Here is a 20,395-nt window from a genome sequence, read left to right as displayed (position 1 = left end):
CCTCTCAAACCCTGTTAAAAGAGGTCGTATTATTTGGGATGAACTTTCTCAATATCATGCTCTCATCCAGTCTTCTTTTGAGTGGTATCAAAGGATGGGCTTCCCAGGTGGCGCTAGTGGTAAAGAACCGAGCTGCCATGCAGGAGACATAAGAGACTCAAGTTCCATCCCTGGGTTGGGAAGATCCCCTGGAGGAGGGCATGGCAACCCACTCCAGTATTCTTGCCTAGAGAATTCCCATGGACTGAGGATCCTGGCTGGCTGCAGTCCACAGGGTTGCAAAGAGTTGGACAGCACAACCAAACCCACAGACACACGCACGCAAGGGATGGCATGAGAATGAGGCTCCCATTTATTTATACATTGACATCTTTGAACTAATTGGAGAACTTTTCAAAAAAGTATGCATTTAGTTGGGTAGAGAAAGTAGGAAATGGGAGTGGCCACAAATTTTCTATTCGTAGGCAGTTTGCAAATATTTAAAATTTTCTACGACCAGTAACATTTTGCTTTTTGCAAAATCAGTTTGAGCTTTTCCTATTTCATGACTTAGTTAAAGTCATGAAAACTTTGACTCTTTTAGGATGTAATCTTGACACTTTAAATATGACTTGTTATTGTAAAAGCAGTTAAAAAAAGCTTCATGCTTTGGTTCATGCATACATGCTGCTTGATTTATATATGGCTTCTTATATATCCTACCCAGGCACCACTGAGAGCTCAATTTCTTCCTTTTAGTGTGGCAACAGCAGAATTTTTAAAAGGCCTCTCTTTTATCATTTGAGCCATACATTCTATGACTCCATCTTAATGTTTCTATGGAGATTGTCTTGTTCTTTGAGAAATTGTTTCAGGAGTTAGTAATCTAGAGAAAAAGAGCTATTTTATTTCTTATTCCTTGTGTTACCCCAGTCCCTGATAAAACCATATTTTAGTAACAGTTTAAATACTTCCTTTCTAATTGTATATTTAGCACATAAGGGATCCTTAAAAGTTATTTTGTAGCTAATTGTTCCCTTTCTTAAATAAATACCTTAGTGCTTCCTAAATTAGAGTAACCAAGGGAACAGCATCTGATTTCCCCAAACATAATCTGATTTCTTTGCTTTATGCACATGATTAATTTGCTGGCCGGAAAGCTGTGCAGACTGCACAGACTTCTAGAATTTTTTCCAAAGGGAAAGATAACTTACGTGGAGTCTTTACAGTCATGGGCTCCATGAGCCTGGCCTGGAGGGGCACTAATTTCAGTCCCTTTCTGGGAACCAGGAACAGCACATCCTAGTAGCTCCCAGTGGGCGAATTCCAGGTGCCTCTGGGTCCCTGGCACCCGAAGTTGCCAACGTGGATTAGACAGACACATCCTTCTAGGCAGCAACAGATTCTCCAGATCTGTGCCTTTTTCCCGGACAACCGACGAATCTACCCTACAGACCCAGGAGAGGCCTCTGTTTTTTCATGACATTGTCAAGTTAATGACTGAAGAAATTTTCCCCTACTATCTTAGAAGGCTTGACCTCTGGAGATAATTAGAGAAAGAGACCCTGGAAGACTGAACTTTTCTGAAGATGACAATTATTCTACCTGCCAGAGACCTGCCTCAAGGGAAGTCTCTCTGTTCAGGCTTAAACCAGATGATTTTATTTGCTAGAAAAATTAGTTAGGCGATATTGCAAGAGAGTAAAAGGGGCAGAGTAGGTTTAAGAGAGAAAGATAGGGAGATGGAGATTGACTGGTAACACTAAAAGGATTCTTTTTGAAAAAACGTGTTTATTCATTGGATGATGGAACAAATACCAAGTGTTGGGTGCTGTTGAAGAGTCGAGGATACAGAGGTGAAAAGAAAGGCAGGCACGTGCTCTAGAGCTTCTCAGAACGATGCTCACGGGCTATTACTTCATCGTGCTCAGTCGTGTCCGACTCTCTGTGACCCCGTGGACTGTAGCCCGCCAGATTCCTCCTTCCATGGGATTTTCTAGGCAAGAATACTGGAGGGCGTTGCCATTTCCTCCTCCCCTATTACTTCATATGTCTCCCAAATACCCAGAACACTGCCTCGTGCTTAATAGGTACTCGATAAATAGTTGTTGAGGGAAAGCATGAATAAATAGTAAGAGTGAGATTCTCTGCTGTCGGTAAAGTGTTACCTTCTGAGTTTTCAATAGTCAGTACCTTGGCTTCTGTTCATGCTTGTAGTTCAGTTTGCCTGCAAAACCCTGGGTTGATTTGAGAGGAAATGCCCTTGATTACAGACATACAACTAGTCAGGACTGATCAGATTGAAATCGAATGTAGACCCTTAATTTAATGAGGAGAGAAAAAATTACCCAAACAAGAGCATGTGTAATTATGCTAAATTTCATGACTTCAGGGTCATAAATGGATTTTTCTTGATGTTCATCTGACACGAATTAATTCCAGTTGTGGCTGATTGTGAAGCAACGGCTTGTTGGGTCTTTTATAATAAGAGGGCATTAATTCCTGTTAAATTATGATGAGCCTCCTACAGAATCATCTATTCCATTCATATGGATGTAGCTAATAAGGAGACAATGAAAGTCCAAGGGGATCAGAAGGAGGCTTCTGCTGTAGAAATTGAGGGGGAATGAACCTTTGTATCCCATGAGGCAACGTGGCAAGGGAGAGCTTTAAACCAAGTGTCTTAGCCAGCTGGAGCTGCTGTAACAATATTCCACAGACTGGAGGCCTTAAAGAACAGAAATTTATTATCTCAGAACCCTGGAGGCTGGAAAGTCCAAGATCAAGGTTCAGGCAGGCTTCAGTCTCTGCTGAGAGCTCTTTTCCTGGCTTGTTCGATGGCCCTGTCCTCGTGTGCATTTTCCCTGTGAGTGCTCACCGAGAGAGATGGAGAGAGGATGAAGTGGCAGGGGCCACGGGGGAGGAGAGGTGGCTCGCTCACGTCTCACCTTATAAGGACACCAGCCCTGTTGGATCCGGGTGCGGTGCTCATAACCTCATTGCAACCTGATTACCTCCTGCAAGGCCCTGTCTCCAGTACACACGCTTTGGTGGGTTGGGGCTTCAACCTATGACTTTGGGGGACACAGTTGAGCCCAGGCCAGTGGGACAGCTTGCAGTGCTTTCTCTGCTTAGCTGTATCCACCCTGGCTGGCTGCTTAGGTTCTCTGAGTCCAATTCTCCTAACTCCATGTGCTAGGGGAGCAAGAACCACAGCCTGAGTCGAGAGATTGAATTGGATCTATCAGTAGCTGAGAGATGTTGTCCGGGGCAGGGTGTGTAGGGAGCACTCGCCAGAAGCCAGCCCTCCCCTGCCCTTACCACTGTGTCCACTGGGACTGCGTGCTTCTCTCCCTGATTAGGCCAGGCTCCAGGGTTATAGGCAAACTTTTGGTGTGGATGCCCCTTTCGGTAATCAGTGCATCATATTCTAGGGGGGCAGAAAAATCTTCAGAAGCAGGGATTCAATGCAGAACGTGTGACAACTGGAATAAGTGGTGATGTTGAGAAAATGAGAGGATTAGCAAATACATTAACACCAATGGAAATTGTGGAATCATGAGGCTCAGGAAGGCATTTTTAATGACTTGAGTAAATGAGAGAGTGACTTTAATTCTATTCTTTCAAATTATGGGATTAGGCTAAGGCCTTTCTTTGATGAGAAAATAAAACGGAATCATTTTCAGCAGGACTCCATCTTAAAAGTATGCCCATCTTTAAATATTTTTCTTTAATAATCCTGTCAACTGTTAATGAATTAAACATTATGTATAAAAGTGTTGTTTTTATTTCCTGCTCTGCAAATAAGTCTCCTGAGAAAAGAGTCCCTGTTTTTTTCTGGGCTTTCTTCTTGTTGTATTTGAAATCAAATTCCTCTAGGCAAGTGTTCTTGCCTGGAAAATCCCATGGATGGAGGAGCCTGGTGGGCTGCAGTCCATGGGGTCGCTAGGAGTTGGACACGACTGAGTGACTTCACTTTCACTTTTTCACTTTCATGCATTGGAGAGGGAAATGGCAACCCACTCCAGTGTTCTTGCCTGGAGAATCCCAGGGATGGGGGAGCCTGGTGGCTGCCGTCTATGGGGTCAAACAGGGTCGGACACGACTGAAGAGACTTAGTAGCAGGAGCAGCCTCCAAGTGTTACATATAATTGTTATTCCTGATTTTAGCACTGATGTTAATAAATGTCACCCCAGTATATTCACTTTCTTTGTTAACCTGATTTAATGAAATTTTCATATATATATGGGGACACACAGTTGAGCCCAGAGCAGTGAGTCACTGCAGATGGTGACTGCAGCCATGTAATTAAAAGACGCTTACTCCTTGGAAGCAAAGTTATGACCAACCTAGGTAGCATATTCAAAAGCAGAGACATCACTTTGCCAACAAAGGTTCGTCTAGTCACGGCTATGGTTTTTCCTGTGGTCACGTATGGATGTGAGAGTTGGACTGTGAAGACGGCTTAGCGCCGAAGAATTGATGCTTTTGAACTGTGATGTTGGAGAAGACTCTTGAGAGTCCCTTGGACTTCAAGGAGATCCAACCAGTCCATTCTGAAGGAGATCAGCCCTGGGATTTCTTTGGAGGAAATAATGCTGAAGCTGAAACTCCAGTACTTTGGCCACCTCATGCAAAGAGTTGACTCATTGGAAAAGATTCTGATGCTGGGAGGGATTGGGGGCAAGAGGAGAAGGGGACGACAGAGGATGAGATGGCTGGATGGCATCACTGACTCGATGGACGTGAGTCTGAGTGAATTCCGGGAGTTGGTGATGGACAGGGAGGCCTGGCGTGCTGCGATTCATGGGGTCGCAAAGAGTCGGACACGACTGAGCGATTGATCTGATCTGATCTGATCTGATATATATGTGGAGTTCCCAGTTGGCACTAGTGGTTAAAAAAAACTGCCTGCCAATGCAGGAGACATGAGATGCAGGTTCGATCCCTAGGGTAGGAAGATCCTCTGGAGGAGGGCCTGGCAACCCACTCCAGTATTATTCTTGCCTGGAAAATCCCATGACAGAGAAGCCTGGCAGGCCTCAGTCCATAGGTCACACAAGTCAACATGACTGAAGCAGCTTAGCACGTCTGCAGGCATTCACACACACACACACACACACACACACACACACACACACACACACACACACATTTATAAACACAAATCTTACAGCCTGAACCTTGATATTCTTAAAGAGATAAGCATATTTTCCCCTTCCTTTCTTTGTACTAAAGAAAAAAATTCATCTAGTGTTACGCCAGCTACATTCCAGTACCTTTGTAGATTTTCGTTAAACGTGCTGTTTGTGCCTGAGTATTAAGCCCTCTAATGAGCTATTATCAGTCCTCTGCTGTAGTTTATCAGTGGCATTTCCTCAGCTCAACAAATGCGTCTCCTTTCATTCATCCAGCCTATGGAGTAGTTGTCAGTTGGTGCTACTTACTGTGACAAGTGGAAGGAAAATAAGCTGTGCTTGAAAGTGCTGTCAAATTATTATCAATTTTTGGTCCCAGTCCTGGTGTTTGATATTCAAAAGAAACCCATTATATTAGGGCATTGAGTACAAAATTAGATCAGTTCCATGAGATAATGACCATATTTCACGGTTACGAGCTGGTGTGCCTGCAGACCAGCACATGCAGCTCAGAGTCACTTCTTGCTATGGTTCTTCATTGGAGTGGACTCGGATTTTTAATTTTCTTTCATGTTTTGCCTGTCTCAGACAGTGTTCTGTGCTGGCAGTTGGTATAATAGACCTTGAATTTCCCTAAATGAAGTCGAGTGGAATGGACATCAGTTTTTGACTGCTAAATTGTGCTGTTGCATTGGTTTATCTACTCACTGGTAAGAAGTAACGAAGAGCATGCATTCTAGGAAAAGAAAAAATGCATGGAAGAAGCAAGGGTCAAGATATAGGGAATAAAAGCAAGTCCAATTTTTAGATTGTTTTTACCTGAGGATCCTTTTTAGGATTATGAGTCTTATCTGCTCTGTGTAAGGTGCTCTGTGAATTTTTGTTTGTTGTCATCAGATGTACTGCAGCTTAGAGATTCCACAAATCCAGAAATCCTTTTTACTGTGTTCTGTCCTGGCTTATTCACCTACATGCTAATTGCTTTTTGTGGCCATTTAAAACTTTACTGTAGTAGAACTCTTTGTAGTGTGTGTGTGTGTGTGTGTGTGTGTGTGAATAATCACTGGAACTGGTTTAAGGGAAGAGTGGAGCTTCAACCATGCTGTTGAGACATCTGAGAGATTATGATATGATGACCCAGTTGCTGGGCATATAATCTGAGATTTGTTGAATCAACTTGAGTTAACCTGAAGCCTAAGAGGCATGTCCCCACTTTTTCCATTAGGGCAGGGGGGTCCATATTTTTGCTGCTGTGTAAATTCTTGTGTCATTTGTTTTGCATTTAATTCTTAGCTGATGCACAGGAGGGGGAGTTTATTGAGTAACTTTCCAGATCAATTTCTGACCTGTACTTCAGCTGCAACCAGCATGATTTCAGACATGCTAGGTCCTCATTTGCTCATTGGCCTCCCTGCCTTTCCTGCCAGAACCAGGCAAAATAAATAATAAATTAAAAACATGTCTCCTTTCCTGCTGTTTTCTTGGAATATAGTCTTGAGGACATAAGCCAAAACTCAGAGAAAAAATTAACCTTATCAGAAGGAAATTTTCATATATCACACTAGATTTTTTTCTTGATATTGAACGTTAGATACAGTTGGTATATGTGAGAATTTCATGTGCATAGATTGGAAGCTGTTAACGCTGTGGAGTCACTTAGGCAAAGAAACAGGAAAAAATAATACACGAGAAATGAAGCTAGGAAAACCTCTAGGCAAGTTACAAAGTCAGAATGATACACTTTTTCAACACATTTGTTTAACTATAGTGGGTTTACAATATTGTTTTAGCTTCAGGTTTATAGCTTCAGATTTTTTTCCATTATAGGTTATTGCTGGATATTGAATACAGTTCCATGTGCTATACAATAAATCCATGTTGCTTATCTATCTTATATATAGTAGTGTGTATATGTTAACTCCATCTCCTAATTTATCCTTCCTCCTCCCCCTTCTCCTTGTGTAGCCATAACTTTTTCTGTGTCTGTGAGTTTGTCTCTGTTTCACAAGCTGGTTTGTATTATGTTTTTAGGTTCCACGTGTAAGTGATACCATATAATATTTGGCTTTCTCTGCCGGACTTAGTTCACTTATATGATCATTTCTAGGTCCATCCATGTTCCTGCCAATGCCATTATTTCATAGAATGACCCACTTTTAAGGGAACAGTGAAGGGTGGTATTAGGGCGTGCATGCTGTTCACAGTGTGCTAGGTACTGTAGAAAGTTCAAAGTTGAATCAGACCAAAGTTTAATAGAAAAGTACATTAGCTGCCATGTGTGCGTGTGCTAAGTTGTATCCGACTCTTTGTGACCCTACAACTTTAGCCTGCCAGGCTCTTCTGTCCATGGGATTCTCCAGGCAAGAATGCTGGAGTGGGTTGCCGTGCCCTCCTCCTCCTTCCTGACCCAGGGATCAACCCAGGTATTGAACCCGCGCCTCTTATGTCTCCTGCATCAGTAGGCAGATTCTTCACCACTAGCGCCGCCTTGTATGAGAACAGTGACAGTTGCCCAGAGAAGTAGATGTGTTTTTATGAGACCTGAAGTAGGGAGAGGCTGCATCTAGGTCATCACTTCTGGAAGTGTGTCTTCTGATCTGCAGCTTGTTAGACGGGCAGTTTCATTGGCCCCCTCCAAACCTATTCTGGGGATGGGGCCCAGGAATCAGTATTTTAATAATCCCTCCAGGTGTTACTGGTGCTCGCTATAATTTGAGAAATATTCTGTGTATAAAGAGAGACTTGGGGTTTCGTGGGGGAGGTGGTATTTAAATTGAGCAAGAGGAGAAGACAGAACATGAGTAGGCATTGCAGGAAGGCAAAATTTGCAAAGTCCTCAAGACATCGTCTATTTTAGTGCCTCCAACTCTTAGAATGAAAGATTTATTTTATACTTAATCTATATTCGTCGTGCTTTTCCATAAGGCTGTTTCCTCTGTCTTCATTCTCAGTGGAATTGTGAATCATGGTGATCATATTTTGTATAGCAGCCTTTGCTATATTTCAAGGAGAATATTAAGTTCCCCACTGCCTTTTCTTCACCAGGCTAATTAATCCTTGTTCGTCAGCCTTTTCTCCTACCTTCTAGCCCTTTTATCATTTTCATTGCTCTTGTCTGGGCTTTCCTCAAATTTTCCATATTTCTCCAAAGTTACAAAGACCCAAATTATACCTGGTGCTGGTTGAGGTCTCTGGCTCAGTGAGCAAAGTGGATGAATATCTTGAGTCCCACATATTATTTTTTCTTTGTGAGAATTTACCTACAGAAATAAGAGAGTATGGGGCAGTGTTTTTAACACACTGTCCTTGGATTCATGGGGAACTTGGGATTGATTACGTGGAATCTTAGCTCCATGTATGTCCTGGCCTTTGTCTGCAGACTCAATAGTGATCGTGATTTCTACATATAAATGAAAATGCATTTCTTTTTTTCCTAACTTATTTAAGTATAATTCAGTTTGTTTAGGGACTCAGTTGTGTCCGATTCTTTGCGACCTCATGGACTGCAGCACACCAGGCTTCCCTGCCCATCACTAACTCCCAGAGCTTACTCAAAACTCATGTGATTAGCAAAGGTCAAAAAAAAAAACTTTTTTAACTTCTTATGTTGTCTTAACAAAGTAAAAGTTGAACTCCCACAGTATGAACCTATGCAGTTTTTAAAGTCAGCAAAGGAGCCCTCTGGGTTTGAAAACACATTTATTGGGGCAAAAGTCCAGACAGTCAGCCCAGTGGCCTGTCTTCATCAGTACAATGGGAACAATAGGATCCATCTTGCATGATATCAGCATAAGCCATGTGGCGATCAAGTGGTTAGTGTGCATAAAAGAACACAGGCGGTGATTAACAGATGACAGTTATTACTTCTGTGGACTGTCTCTTGTATCTCATATGTGCCTTTAAGCCACCACGATCATTTGTTCTTCTAGTCCTAGAATCCTGAGATGGTGTCGGTCAGTGGTGCCACATGTTTGTCCATCTGCACCTCTGTTCTTATCTCTCTTTCCTGTTTAAGTTTCTGTGGGTAGGGGACGAGGAAACATCCGTTATGGAGAGCTCCTCAGTCGGAGTTGGGCTTCCCTGTGCTGTATCTTGCCGTAAGAGGCCCCTTCACACACGACTGGAGGTCTAGAATTTCAGCATTTCCTGCTTGAACTAAAAGCAAGAAAAGAGGAAATAGTGTGGGTGGGTTTGCTGAATAGCACCAAGTTGAAAATTTAAGACACTTTTCTGTATGGTCATTTGAGTTTTCACCAAGAACATTATTTCCATATATGTTGACAGGCAGGAGAGGAAAATTTCTGACCCATGAGTCTGTAAAGCGTTGAAGACTAAATAAATGTTCTTAGCAGAGCTGAGATGAAGGTGTGGCCAGTCTCAATGGAGCCTTTCACGGAGGAGAGGGCGTTTTCACGGCCCAGGCTCACTGGAACTCTGAGACCTATGTGTATTATCTTGGTGATGTTGGCATAGGGTATCCTTTCATTTTTTGCTGTAGGAACAGGGGACGCCATACCTGCCGTCTCTGTCTGCTTTGCGTGTTATGCAAGGAGGTCTGAGAGGGCTCTTGGACACGTGCTTCTTTGAGACGTCACTACTCAGTGAGTAATGCTCAGTTCTCATAATTTATTCTTGTGCTTCATGCTGGGATATCATCTCCTATCTTTCTCCTTTCTATTCATCTTCTATACTTAGCCTTTGTCTTGAATTATTTTGCTTATATGAAAATCACTTATCTAGAAACACAGCTTCCCAGGTGGTGCTGATGGTACAGAATCTGCCTGCCAATATAGGAGACATAAGAGATGCAGGTTCGATCCTTGGGTGGGGAAGATCCCTTGGAGGAGGGCACGGCAACTCACTCCAGTATTCTTGCCTGGAGAATCTCGTGGACAGAGCGGCCTGATGGGCTGCAGTCCATGAGGTCGCAAAGAGTTGGACACGACTGAAATGACTTAGCATGCACATCTAAAAACAAGATGGCAGAGATCATCACCCCCAGGCCCCTAAGTCTTACACAGGGCACTAGGAGCTACAATGAAATCAAGACCTCCCCCAGATCTAGTGAACAAGTGAGAGTCTGCTGTTTTTTGAGCAAAGCAGAAAAATGCGTCCTGGGTTGGTGTTCTGGCCAATACAAAATACTTGATGTTGATTAGAAAGTTAGACCCCCTGGGTGATTTCTCTGGCATATGCAGTTTTCCATTGCAAAATAAAATGTAGTTGCATTCATCAAATTTTAATTTTAGCCTGTTTTTTCTTATTTTGCCTTTTTAAAGCATTGCATCAGTTTTGTATTTCTTCACTATCTCTTCGCCTACAAGAAATACAACACACGGGCTTAGATGATGCTCTTTCTTGGAAACATATTTGGCAAAGCTGCATATAGCAACGGCATAATTTTCTCAGCAGGAGAGCACCACATACTACCCTCTTGCAACTGGGCTTTAAAAAATTCTAAAGAATACACTTACTTGGATAAATGTGGCTTGTGTTTTAATATTTTTGCAGTGACATCTTTGATTCTGAACATTCCCAGTTGAAAAAAAAATACGAAACTTGCTTTTCCTGATGTGTGAGGGGAAAAATGGATCCTCTGGCCACTTTCAGCATGAAGAACCATGGTGCCTGTTTAACTTGTGCTCTTTGTAAAATTATAAGCCTAGAATAACCCTGTCATTTCCCAGCTCTGAAACATGTTTTCGTCTGATCTAATTTATTCAGCGGTGAGTGCTGACCGCGCTCCACAGATTGACCAGCCTCTCAGTTTTGTGCTTGCCTTGGGTCCTGCATTCCTGGGTGTCTGTGTTCTTGGCGTGTCTGAATCAGGATGGGCATAGAATCAGAAGCCCTGGTGTAGGAACGGATGCCCCAGGCCCTTAGCTAATCTGTCCTGCATCACTGGAATAGCAGAATTATATTTTATTCCCCTTTGCTGGCCACAGTTTCCGAAGAGTGGAGTCTCACTGGAGCATCTTGCTCCACACTTCATACATCCATGACTGTGGTTTAGGAAGATGCTGCCTTGTAATGGTTGAATGAAAGAACACCTAGTGTCAGAAAGGAACAAAAATGCCGCTAGGCACAAGGCAGGTGGTTCAAAGCATCTGAAGTCTAGGACTGACTCTGGGGGTTTCCCTGGTACCATTGATTGGCTTTGCAAGGTCCAAGTGATCCCCTGAAATATACTTTGTTATAACCTCCACCACTTTGCTTTTAATTTTAAAAAGTGTTATTTGTGTTTGGCTGCGCTGGGTCCTCTCTGCGGCACGTGGGCTTTCTCTGGTTGCAGTGCTCAGGCTGCTCACCGCAGCGACTTCTTTTGTTGCGAAGCATGGACTCTCGGGCACACGGGCTTCAGTATTTGCAGGGCGTGGGCTCAGTCGTTGTGGTTCCCGGGCTCTGGAGCACAGACTCAAAGAGCACACAAGCTTAATTGCCCCAAGGCATGTGGAATCTTCCCGGGCCGGGAATCGAACCTGTGTCCCCTGCCTTGGCAGGCAGATTCTTAACCGCTGGATCACGGGGGAGGTCCACGCCTCTACCACTTGAAAGGTAAGAAACAGCATAAACAACCACATGGGTCAATGTATTTGTCTTCCAGTATAAGATTTTTTTTTTCTTTGTTGTGTTTTAAACAAACCATTGTCCCACAGACAGAACTCCTTAAAACCCGTTTAACTTTTCATGTTAACATTAATGATAATTAATTTCTATGACCCTTGAATTAGTTTCTTTTACATTTTTCTTTCTTTGGGAAAATGAACATGCTCTTTTGTTAAGTGTGTGTAAGAAACCACTGGCAGAGCCACCTGGATCAGGTATTGCTAAGCTTCATCAGTGTTTTATCCAGTACAGGACACTGAGTTGGCTCATGACATAAACAACTCACATGGTTGCCACCAGTCCCTTGAAAGCAATTAGCATTTTAGCAACCCACCCCAGATGCTGCGTGATAGATGAGGTTTCCGTGAGGCGCGAGATCACCTGCGAGGCACTGTTGTTGAGCGGGTCCCGGTTCAGAGGCCAGCACACAGAAACTGGTGAGATGCTTCCTCAGGGCTCCTCCACATCCTTCACAGGTGCAGATCTGTCCACATCCTGCTGAGAAAGATGGACGTGTCTGACCTTTGGCGGGAGCAGAGTGGGTACCAGGACAGATGCTGGAGGTTAGGCAGTGGTCAGGGAAATTTGGCCAAGGCAGCTTGGATGTGTGCCTTAGATAATACCAACCATGCAGAATGATCCTGGAGATGGAGCAAGGGAGTAGAGGATAAAAAGGCTATTGAGACAATCGTTTGATTAGTTTCCCTTTTCAAGTTTAGAAATGAATTCCTAGTCATCATTGCTTTCATACAACCTGCTCTTTTGATAGTTCTTACAAAACGGTGGTGATTTTGTTGTTGAGTTGAGTTTAGTTCCTACTTTAAGACTGTTAACCTATTATGAAAGTCGTTTCTAAGTCACAGCTATGGGGAACAGTTTGCTGTCAGCTGGCTTGTGTTTCTCATTAGATAATTAAACCCATTCCATGGACTTGATTTTGAATTGTCCACTCTCAAATTCAGCATTCAGTTCAGTTCAGTTGCTCAGTTGTGTCCGACTCTTCAGCATTAAAATACACATATTGGATATCGCTTAGATACTTTGCTGGATTCTGGAACTAGCAAAATGAAAAGAATGGACTGTGATCTTCTGTAAGATATCATATGGAAGGCATATGTGTAAACCAGTAACTACCAAAGGGTGTGATGGGTGAATGTAGCCACAGAAATGCTAAGGTAAAAGCTGAGCATGAAAGAGGTCATTACCAACTTTGCAGGAGGAATGTGTGACTCAAGGAAGAGTTCAGAAAGGAAATAATACCTGAATCATGTTACCAGAAGGAGAGAAATTTACCAGAAAAGGAAAAGACATGATGGAGAACATACTGGACAGAGCCACACAGCATGAGTGGAGTTGCATAGATGGGAATTCTTATATAAGTTAGTCTTTTTTCTTTTAAATTTATCTCTATTGAATTGTAGTTGGATTATAGTGTTGTGTTGAACTGCCACTTTAAGCAAATTGACTCAGTTTTATATATATATATATATGTATGTATGTATATATATATGTGTGCTTACATATATATATGTATTATATGTTACATACATGTAGTATGTATATGCATGTATGTATGTATTCTTTTCCATTATGGTTCATCACAGAATATTGACTAGTCCTCCTGTGTTATGCTGTGGGACCTTGTTTATCCACTCTATATGTAAGAGTTTGCATCTGCTAACCCCACACTCCCACTCTTACTGTCTACCACTGCCTCCCTCTTGGCAATCACTAGAAGAATATATAATGCTTCATGAATTTGCATGTCATCCTTGTTCAGGGGCCATGCTAATCTTCTATGTATCATTCCAGTTTGTTAGTGTATGTGCTGCCAAAGCAAACACAGTTTTAAACCACTCTGGATGGGAAAGAATTGACTTACAGAATCTAAAAAAAAAAAAATAAAATTGAAAACAAAAAGAGCCAACTGAAGCACTAGATTCTGGCTCTATTAACAATGGCATAGAGTATCACTGGTGCTCCCTGTGGATACTTAAGCAATAGCTGTTCTTAAATGTAGGTGAGAACCGTCTTCCTTAAATTTAGGAGAGGGAATCGTAGTAGTAGGTTTAGAAGCTGCTTTCCCCTTAGACCAGCAGGTGCCTCGTGTGTACCTGTTGAGTGGGTGTGCAGGGGGGTTCCGAGATGAGAATTCTAGCCTCCTTTCTACAGTCACCGATGGGGGGTGTCACCTCGGGCATGTCACTTAGCAAAGTCTCTTTCATCTTGATCAAAATTAGCTGTTTGTGTGTCTATCTAAATTCTCCTTCCAACTCTGATCTCATTACCTATCAAAACAACTTGTAATATAGTTTGACACATGAAGGAGAATAATTCACGTGTCTCAACAGTTGCCTCATACTGGATAACTGTATTCCATAATACGATTCCATATCTTTTAGATTACTTGGTAAAATGTATTTTATGTAGTGATAATCTCATACCCTGAAGAAGCCATTTACTAGGCTGGAGAAGCAATTACTTTAAAAAATAATATTTAGGGGCCTCCCTGGTGGCTCAGTGATAAAGACTCTGCCTGCCAATGCGGGAGACTTGGGTTCGGTCCCTGATCCAGGAAGATCCCACGTGCCTTGGAGCAGCTAAGCCTGCACACCACAATTAAACCTATGTGCTGGAGCCCGGGCGCTGCAACTGCTGAAGACCCCAATCCCCAGAGCCCGCACTCCACAAGAGAAGCCACTGCCCTGCAAAGCCCACGCTGTGACTCGAGAGAAGCCCAGGCAGCATCAGAGACCCAGCACAGCCACAAATAAATTATCTTAAAAATATATTTAGGAATAACTATAACAATAACCAGCTTCGGTGAAAGAATTAAACAAGCTTCCTCTCTCCCCAGCAGAGAACACAAACTTGTCCATTATAACACCACCAAGCATCTCCTCGACTTGGTGTCTTGTTGTAATTCAGTCGCCCTCCGTGTGTGATGGGGTGCGTCACGTCATCAGAAGGCACCGTACGCCATGGCAAAGATGCAGCTTTGAGCAGCATCTGCCTCTTTGTGCCTATAGGTCCCCAGGAAGCATCTGATTGGCTTACTGACCCTGCTGCCCCGGGGACCACTCCAGCCAAGAGGGCTCATCCCCGCCTGCAGTAACAGATGCATAATGTAGTCTGCTTAGGGAACGTGTTCAGGTTCTTTTCTGAATCAAAATTCCATTTGTTTGTTTTTATTGATATAACTTTGCTGGGAATTGCCTTTGCGGTATGTGTTACTAACAGAGCTGGAACCACCACACTAGAGTGCTTTCAGTCTTTGCAAAACATAGGTGTGCCTGTTACAGCTTTTAGGAAATCACTCGGCTTGGGGAAGAAAACATTTGTTAATATTTGGACCTCCTGGCCAAACATCATTCTAGTTTTCAGAAATTATCAGCAAAGCAAAGGAGTGTTCAGAGAAGGCTCTGGCCTCTCCCTGGCCCCCTCCACTTGAGACTTCTGACTTACATTCACCAAATCTGAAAGCCCTTTAGTGCAAGCTTCCTGCTCACCTCCCCATTCCATATTCTATATTAAATTATTAGCGTTCTCTATATAAACTCCTTGGGAAACCAGAACCCTTATTATGACTTCTGGATTTCATTTTCCTTACATAAGCATTTAATGATAAAACAGCTTTCATGAACACTTAACATTTCAGTTCCTGTTAAATGTTCTTAAATTTCATAGTAGAATGCTATGTTCATTTCCATGTAGCATTCTTAAAAGTGGCTTAAGGTAGCGAGCAGTCCCCAACCGTTTTGGCTTTGTGGAATTAGCTTTGTGGAAGGGATTAGCTTTGTGGAAGATAGTTTTTCCAGCGACCAGGGGTGGGATGGTTTCGGGATGACTGAAGTGCATTATGTTTATTGTGTGCTTTATTTCTATTATTATTATATCAGCTCCACTTCAGATTAGACCCCAGAAGTTGGGACCTCTGGTTGAAGGGGCTTGCACATTGCTAAGTCAACCTGACTTCTAGGAAAACCTTGTATAGCTTGCAGGTGATGGATATTTATATTGACCTACAAAGATCCAGGAAGTTCATGGGGCCCTAGTTTGTGTTAATCCCACTATAAAGTGTGCTTGAAGCAGAGAGTTTGGGGCTTAAAAAAGCTGAAGATCCCCATGAAGATTAATAATAAGATATAAAGCAGAGATAGGAAGATTGTATGACATTTCTTTTAGACCTTGGATTTCTTTAATCCCGAGGTGTGTTGGGTTAGTGCTTATCTTCATGAATGGATTTCCAAGGTGAATTTCACTCTCTGCCTCTCTAATGCTTTATTTTTATGACTGCTGTTACTGGTGTATATTTGTTCATCTCAACTGTGTACCCGTCACAAAAGCCAAGGCCCCTGACTAGTCTTAAATGAGATAAGTACAAGTTTGGAGCCAGCAATTCAATTTCAGGTATACTCTTTTTAATTTGTTTGAAGACTTTATGCCATCCCTCAAGCTAAAGGACAGAATCACAGTTGACTCAAGGGATAACTTGCCATCTTTCAAGGGTAACCTCATAGAGTCTTTAAAGAATTTGGGGAACTTGTATAATAAAAAAGATTGTTTCCTTGAGGATGTCCAAGGCAGAAAAACATGGAAAGCTCACTTAGATTTTAAGCTCATTTTTATTTCTTTATTTGATTGTCAGAGCAGTGGTCAGCAAAGCCCAACCTGTAGGCTGGCTGCCTGATTTTGTTGGTTTTAAAAAATTTATTCATTTATATTTATTTGGAGGATAATTGCTTTACAATATTGTGTTGATTTCTGCCGTACATCAACATGAATCAGCCACAGGTAAACATATGTCTGTTCCCCCTTGAGAGGGAGGGCTGGGAAGGGAGGAGGGAGGGAGGTTCTGATTTTGTTCAGTTTTAATGGGACACAGCTTTTACGACACAAGGCACAGTTGAATAGCTGCCACAGAAACCTTCTGAATCACAAAGCTTAAAATATGTACTCTCTGACTCTTAAGTTTGCAGAACCCTGCCTGAGGATATCATTGATGCTTAATATTTATGAGGATAATTTAATTAATAATTATAGATTGTAAAAGGAAGAGTCTTAGATTAACATACACACACTACTACATATAAAATAGATAGCCAACAAGAACCTACCATCTAACACAGTGAACTATACTTAGTATCTTACAAGAACCTGTAAGGGAAAAGAATCTGAAAAAGAATAGATGTATTTGTGTGTATTGGAGAAGGAAATGGCCACCCACTCCAGTCTCCAGTATTCTTGCCTGGAGAATCCCACGCACAGAGGAGCCTGGCAGGCTGCGTCCATGGCGTTAGCAGAGTCAGACGCGACTGAGCGAACAGACCTCCAGAACCAGCAGCACCGCATGCATGCATAACTCAGTTGCTTTGCTGTGTGTCTGGAATGAACACCACATTGTAAATCCCCTATGTTTCTTTTCTTTCTTTTTTAAAAAATGCTTATTTGTTTGGCTGTGCTGAGTCTTGGCTGTAGCACGTGAGATCTTCAGTGTTTAGCTGTGGCGTGAGGGGTCTTCAGGTTGCAGCATGTGGAACCTCTAGTTAGGGCATGTAAACCCTCAGTTGCAGCATCGGGGGTCTAGTTCGCTGACCACAGATCGATCCCAGGCCCCCTGCATTGGAGCACAGAGACTTAGCCACTGGAACACCAGAGAATTCCCCCAAATCAACTGCATTTCAATTAAGAAAAGGAAGTGGTCTTGTCAGTAAGTCCGCGCATTACGATTTCTGCCTTCCCCAAAGTGAACACTGCTTGATGCTCATAAAGGATGCAGTGGGGAAAAGCCGAACCAAGACTGCCCGTGGATGGCTTCACTCAGCCTTAGTTCATGGAGATATTCTGGAGCCTCCGTTCTCATTTTCCATCCAGTTTCACAGTGAGTGGGATTTCACATCCGAGTTCTGGTCCCAAAGGATTCAACAGTTCCAGAAGTCAAGGTTAGAGTGAGTGGTGATCAGCCTCTCAATTCCGAAGGGGCTTGGAGGACAGAGAGAATACCCATCGTAACCAAATCTGTAATAATAATTTAAATTCTACAAATTCCAGGACTCTAGCAGCTTGATTTAGGAAATCTTTCCTGTCTTTTTTTTTTTTTTTTTTAAACAAGGGGAAAATACACAAACAGATTAAGGTACACTTAGAAACCCAGCTGGCTTGTTTTTCACCTCCCAAAGGAGCACTTGACTCCCTGTTACACTGTTTTCCCTTTTTATCAAATTGCTAAGAAACAGTAACTCAATTGATTTAAATGATTTCTATCACACATAGCCTTTAAGACAAGTAATCGGTTTATTATGCTCAGTCATAACAGTGGTATTTTACTTCTATGAATTGTATTTTCAGCAGCGCTCATAAAATACCCAGTTTGACTTCGTTTATTAACTTTCTCATTTTTCCATTAACTGATGTTTTTCTGTCTCAGATAATTTGCCTGCCCATTGATATTGCATAACTCAATAGAAATATGTCTTTCAAAAGAATGAACAGATCATTCTTTGAGGCTTAGATAAGATGATTTTATCTGAATATATCATGAAGAATAATGCTTCGGTTGTTGTTTTAGTCAAATTTCACATTTAATGTTGTAATCTGAATATCACTTTGAATTTAATTACATTAATTTTGTGGCTCGCTATTTAGTACTTTCTTATTGCTGAGAGCCTAGATATTTAAACAAAATCATTTTCTACTTTTTAGATAAGAAGATATTCAGTTTTAATTTATTCAGCTCTTATCTGCAAAATTAATTAGAAAAGATGCCTGGTTTTGTATTAATAAGTTTCAGTTTGGTGTTTTATTCTCTGTTGAGTCCCTCTCAGTCTGTTGCTGAAGCCATCTAGGCCTGCATAAGGCATTTGCATTATTTTTTTTTTAGCTTCCTCCTGTTTTATTGGCAAGTGACCATGTGTATGGTAATTGAGCAATTGTCTGCTTACTTGGGTTTATGGAATTTACATCAGCAAGTTTTGGAGATCTTAAGTTTTGGTCTCCAAACAGACTTGAAGAGGAAGCTTTCTGAAACACTGTCATTTGGTTAAAAATGTATTTGCATTTAATTGAGTGACAGTCACTCTCAAAACACTGAAGCTGAGTGTCCCTTTCCTCTCAGCCACACCTTGTGCCTTTGTAATCACAGAGACTGGAGACGGGCAGCTCGCCAGCCTCGCGGGGATGCACGACGGCCTGGGAGAGGCGACGGCTGCGGACCAGGCCCCGGGGAGCCTGCAGTCAGCCCACTAGACCTTCTCCTGCGGCCTGTTGCCTCTGCTGCCCACCAAGTGCTGGTTTTCCTTCCTGTCTGACAGCTGCAGGTCCTGAACTTGAGATAGGGAGGTGGCCTTTGTCGGGCCCCCAGCCAGGGCAGCAGAACGGAGCTTTGAGCTGTGCCTGTGACTTGATCACTCTGTGGTACACCTTTCTGTCCCCTTGGCCTTGGCCTTTCTTATCATGTGTGACTGACTCTTCATCAAGAGCACCTCTGCCCTGGCTGCGTCCCAGCGGCGTGTCCCCCTCTGTCTCCACCCACTCTTTCCGGAACCGCTCATGCCCTGCCCCCTTCACCTGACACTTCCGGTCCATTCCCGCCCGTCTGTGCCTTGTGCTTCCCTGACCCCCCTCACTGTTTCAGCTCCCCAGGGCAGCCTTAATTTTCGGTTCTAATTCTGTGACCAGTGCAGCTGGTAATATGATAGGGATTGCACTGAGTCTGTAGACTGCCTTGGGAAGCATAGTGACTATGACAATGCTCATTCTTGCAATCCAAGAACACAATACATCTTTCCATTTGTGTGGTCTTCAGCTTCTTTCATCAGTGTCTTATAGTTTTGGGAATATAGGTTATTTGCCTCCTGAGGTGGATTTATTCCTAGGCATTTTATTCTTTTTGACAAGACGGCAAATGGGATTGTTTCCCTAATTTCTCATTCTGGTATTTTGTTGTCAATGTATAGAAATGCAACAGATTTCCATATATTAATTTTGTATCCAGCAACTTTACCGAATTCATCAATGAGCTCTAGTGGTTTTCTGGTCCCAGTTTTAGGGTTTTCATGTCATCTACAAACAGTGGCAGTTTTAAGAAGAAGGGATGCAGTCTTTGATAAGGAGAAACTTGGCAGGGCGCCTGGGCTTGGGGAGAAGAATACATGACCCGAGGCTGCGGCGAGATGCTGGGACCAGGGTGCACGTGTGGACGAGTGTGTTAACAGTGGCCGTGGAAAGGTGTGCAGCGAAGGAGACAAAAGACCGAAAGGACTCTGAAGATGGGCCAAGGAGCTTGGCATACAGACAGGCAGTTATGGCTGCTGAGAGCTGCTGGGACTTGGTGGCTAGGGATGAACAGGAAAAGTTCAAGTTTTACATCACCGTCTGCTCTTTCTGCCTCTGTAACTGGGCTTGCTCACGTGGTCTCAGAAAGTGGGGACTCACAATACTAGGAGCTGGAGCTTATCTCTCTCGCCCTTGTCCTGCTCGTTGCAGTCACCCAGCCCCTGCCAACCTGCTTAATCATGCCTGTCCGTGTAAAGGTCAGGCATCCCCCTCCCTGTCTTGACTGCTGTTCCCATACATGTGAAACTGCTTAGTTTAAACCAGCCTATTAGCAGCTAGTGTTGCCCACTAGAGTCTGTCTATAAAAACTCTGTAACCCCTTTGTTCAGAGCTCAGA

The 20,395-nt window shown here is 42.8% G+C and overlaps 1 protein-coding gene and 1 non-coding gene across 4 annotated transcripts in view; one reads left to right on the top strand and one right to left on the bottom strand.

Annotated features, from left to right (window-relative positions):
* Positions 1–20,395, top strand: part of FAT3 (FAT atypical cadherin 3) — a 645,819-nt gene that overhangs the window by 64,557 nt on the left and 560,867 nt on the right. The gene's annotated exons all lie outside the window — the stretch shown is intronic.
* LOC112444945 (U6 spliceosomal RNA) lies at positions 13,460–13,568 on the bottom strand. Its single transcript, XR_003033352.1, has one exon. It is a non-coding gene; the product is annotated as a U6 spliceosomal RNA (small nuclear RNA).

The sequence above is a fragment of the Bos taurus genome, chromosome 29, assembly GCF_002263795.3.
Source record: "Bos taurus isolate L1 Dominette 01449 registration number 42190680 breed Hereford chromosome 29, ARS-UCD2.0, whole genome shotgun sequence".
Taxonomy (NCBI): Eukaryota; Metazoa; Chordata; class Mammalia; order Artiodactyla; family Bovidae; genus Bos; species Bos taurus.
The sequence above is the reverse complement of the archived record's forward strand: the minus strand, read 5'-3'. Positions and strand labels throughout refer to the sequence as shown.